General features: G+C 42.2%; 1 pseudogene; it reads right to left on the bottom strand.

Moving 5' to 3' along the window:
* Positions 1-2,807: 2,807 nt before the first annotated feature.
* Positions 2,808-4,267, bottom strand: LOC137211114 (TOM1-like protein 1 pseudogene; annotated as a pseudogene).
* Positions 4,268-4,538: the final 271 nt, after the last annotated feature.

Raw genomic sequence — 4,538 nt, 5'->3', positions numbered from 1 at the left:
AAGACTATTGCTGTGTGGAAGGTCATTTGTGACATTCAAGCATATGACAAAACCCCAGACTTGTATATACCTCCCAGTTGAGAGGAAGAAGCATTGCCTTCGCCTTCACAAGACATGGCTTTGAATCGTCTACAGCTTATCTGCTGTAGTGATCTTGGGCAAGTTCCTTAACAGGGTTTTTGTGAGGGTCACATAAAATATGTGAAAATGTATAGTCCTAAGCCCTACAAATGGAAGAAAACTAATACATTATAGTTCAATAGGACTTTTTGGTCATTCTGTGTGCTCACAATCAAAATAATGTGACTGGGTAGGGTCAAATAAGGAACTTATATGGCTACAGTATGGGTCATTTTAGGAAAAAGCAACTTGAGTCGATTTCCAGAGTTTTTCAGGGTTAATTTTCTCATTTTGGTTCCCTTGTACCAAAATATGAACAGCTCTACTGCCAAAAATTATGTCCTTTGCCCTATTTTCCAAAGCTGTCTTCCTTTCCTTCCAAAAGTGAAAAAGGATTAGGATTAACAGTTAGACAAACTAGTATGTATGTGTCTTTCATGGAGAAAAAGCAGAATTCACTTACTCAGTTAGTCATTTTTCTAACAATCAAACACTCTGTCCTGAAGCCCTTTAAACTGGATATTGTGTTGAATGATGTCACTAATGTTAATTGACAGTTTGCTGGAAACTGTCTCTTAAAAACTTTCAATTTCTGTTCAAGACCTGTTTATTTTGTTACAGAATTAGAAATCAAGGAGAAACTTCCAGAAAGAAAAAGTGTGTATGTGTGTGTGCATGCATGTGTTTTGGCTTTTATACTAGGAAGGTCATTTGCAAGAGAGAGACAAAAAAAAGAAGAAACAAGTAGAAATGAAATTAGACCTGTGTTTATACAGTTCTCCACGTTGGCCCAGGACTTATTTTTGAAAGTTTGTAAACTAGCCTTCCAGTTTAAATTGAATAAGTAGGTGCAGCTGAGTAAATGGGGAGACGCCGGTTTGCGACCATGTGTTTTCACTTTAAAATTACATTGAAGAGGAACAGAGGGGGTTAGAAACGAAAATAAGAAAGGGAGATATAAGACAGGCTGTGTTTAAAGGGAAAATGTGAGAAAACGAAGAGTCAAAACAGAAGTACTCTTTGCTTGGCCCAAGGGGCCCGAGGCTGCTCCACCCTGATAGCAGAGAAAGAACAGCCTTCTCAGAGCCCTCCCTCCAGACCTGGCAACGGATGCAGGAACCTGCCAGGCAGGGAACCCCACACACCGAAAGGCGGGGTGCTGGCACGGGACTATAAAAGGTCAGGAGACATTCTGGATGGTCTGGACTAAAGACACGTCCATCCAGGAGGGAGTCTCCCCCTAGTGTCCCCGGGGCAGAACCAACCCCCAGTATCCGAGAATGTAACCATATTTGGAGATAAGGTCTTTAACAGGGCAAGGTCTGGAGATAAGGTCTTTAACAGGGCAAGGTCTTTAACAGTGATTGAGTTAAAACGAGGCTGTTAGGGTGGGTCCTAACCTGATTGGACGGCGTCCTTATAAGAATAGAGCCAGGGCTGTGTGCTCACAGCCGAAAAGACCATGTGAGGACACGGAGGGAAGAGAGCCATCTGGAAGCTGAGAGAGGTGTCAGGAGAAACCAGCCCTGCTGGCATCTTGATCTTGGACTTCCAGCCTCCAGAACTGTGAGAAATAAGTTTCTGTTGTTTAAGTCGCACAGTCTGTGATACTTTGTTAGGACATCCCCAGCAAACTAACTGGGTGCTGAAGAAAACCACACCCACAGCACCCATTAAAGGGGGGTTGTTTTCTTGCCAGTACCAACATGGAAAGAATCATGTGGCTTCTCACTTTAACACCAGGGGAATTGCTTAGTTTCTGCCTCCTTAACTGCCCAGGGCACATTGTAAGAGCCATCTGGACACTGTAATCACTTCTGGGAGATTCTAAAAGACTTCCTTCAACTTATCCCAGTAATCTGCAACATCCCTGTTAAGGATTAAATTATGCGCCCCCCCAAATATGTTGGAGTCCTAACCCCCGTACCTCAGCAAGTGACTTTATTTGGAAATAGGGTATTTTTTTTTGTTTTTGTTTTAATGGTAATTTATTTGTCATTGTAATTTATGACAAACCAAAGTACAATTTATTCTGAATGTTTTCCAGAAGTCTTTCTTCCAAAAAAGAAAAACAAAGAGCATTTAGTATTATAAAGAATTATATTTAAAGGCAACCAATGTAAAATCCATTGACCTCAATGGAGGTCAAGATGAGGGTACCTGAAATATAATTAAACTACAATCATCAAGGCTTTTACAATTCATAATTCTAAACAAGAGTATTATTTATAAAGAAGTGCAAATTGACTTCTACTTTCAACTTTAGTTAAATGAAGACAGTATTCTTCCTGAATAATAGTTTTTCACATTCATGCTTTCATCTATTAACAATCATTTTGTAATGAAACAGTCTTCATCTACTCTTATCCCAGCTCTTGTGATGATTTCTAAATGTAGGAAGGCCTGTGAAACATAAGGTGCTACACTTAACCTGGTTGGCCTCAATACCATGAATTTTTCTTCTGCTGAAGTTTTAAGTGAATATATGTTACAACCAAGTTCTTTTGAGATAAAGCTTCAGCTGCTGTCAGGAACCATAAACGTTACTCTAGAACAGTTACTCTTCTGTTTGAACTTCATTACTACAGAGGAAAAATGTTCCACCGTGGTTTTGATGTTTTGGAATGTCTTAACTTCTGGGTCTGAAAGCTCGACAGGGTCTACCTTTTAGAGAATTGGCACCCATAATGCCACTAGTGAGCTGGTCATCTACTTCCACCTCAGTAGTCACTGTGACTTTGAGCTCCTTTGTAGTGATATACATCGGTGTCTTCATAAATAGCTTCTGTGGTGGCAGCAGGAGCTAATGGATCAAACTCCATTACCTCGTAGTAACTGGATGGCTGGAAATCATTCTTTGTCATCGCTGGTTGATTGCTGGGCAAGGATGGCGGTCTCTGCTTTGTTGGTGTCGCTGGAATGGTCTGTAGACTAGCCGGCTGTGGTAATACTGAATTTGAATATTCCAGAGAACTCTCATATGTATGACCTGAGGCAAGGTTTTGGCTGGTCCTTTGGGCAAACGGGTGTTTCTGTATTTTCCGAGGCTAGCAAATCCACCTGTGGATGAAGACTGGGTTTCAAGTTGTTTGTTACAACAGGACTTGGAGAGCTGAAATTTAAGTCTGAAAGCTGAGCATTCAGGGTGTTGTATTCTCCCAGAGTTTCCCTATGCGTTGGAGGGCTGGGACTTAGGTCAAGGAGATCAGAGGATGGGGCAGAAGTTTCACTGCTAGTATTGGCATCTTCCCCCTGGTTCTTATTTTGCTCCAAAATCCTTTGTTGGTTTCGAGTAAACCTCTCATATCCAAGGGTGGTGTTACTAAAATCCTTATTCACTTGAATTAGCTCAACAGTGACATCTTCATTCTCCACCACCACGAGCAGGTCCATGATCCTCTCTTGCATCTCCCGACCCGTCTTACAAAGTTTCTGCAGAAGCTCTTTGTCTTCACGGTTTTTAGACCCAGCAATATTCTCCATCAGTATGGCAGACATCACTCTCACATTCATTTACACCATATCCAATTCACTGTGCAGTTTTCCAGTCTGTTCTGGAACCAGTGTAATACTGGAGTTCTTGGGAACTACAGAAGAAAGAGCTGGTGCAGTAGGAACAGATGGTGGTGGATTCGGTGAGATCTGAGCAGTCTCTTGTCTGGCTGTTTCAGCATCTGATGGAGGAAACTGAACATCTTTCTTAAGGAGATACATCTTCCTTACACTTCTTTCACTTCACTTACATCCATACCTCCTGGGAAACCCTGCAACCACATCTTAATGAAATTCAGAATTCTATTCTGAATGTCTCTTGGCAAGGTATATCTGGGATTCAGCAGCTTAACTAGACTATCTTTAACAAATTCCTTCTTCACAATCAGAGACTGGAAACTTGGACCACAGTTCTGTATGCATATGTCAATAAGTGACAAGGTAAGTTGGATTTCTTTATGATTGTAGTTTTTGGAAATCCTTTTCTTCAAAGCCTTTATTGCATCTTTTGGCCATCGTGAACAGTGTTAATTATGTCACAGATGTGCATAAACTGGCCCCAGTGTTCAGTCTGAAGTCCAGCAACTGTAGCATTTTCTATGTGCTGGCCCACGGAGGTTGCAAACGGGTCCTGGTGACTCTTCCCGAGCGCCATGGTAGCGCAGGGAGCCAGCCCGGGCCTCCGCCACTGTTCCCAACCGGAAATAGGGTCTTTACAGAGGTAATCAAGTTAAGATGAGGTCATTGGGGTTGGTCCTAGTCCAACATGACTGGTGTTCTTATAAAAAGGGGAAGTTCGGACATAGACACACACAGGTAGAACGCCATGTGAAGATGCAGGCAGAGATCCGGGCGATGTTTCTTTAAGCCAAGGAATGGCAACAATTGCAGGCCGAGCACCAGAAGCTGGGAGAGAGGCAGGCACA

This window comes from Pseudorca crassidens, chromosome 18, assembly GCF_039906515.1.
Source record: "Pseudorca crassidens isolate mPseCra1 chromosome 18, mPseCra1.hap1, whole genome shotgun sequence".
Classification (NCBI taxonomy): Eukaryota; Metazoa; Chordata; class Mammalia; order Artiodactyla; family Delphinidae; genus Pseudorca; species Pseudorca crassidens.
Note: the sequence above shows the minus strand (reverse complement) of the source record. Positions and strands in the feature narration are given on the sequence as shown.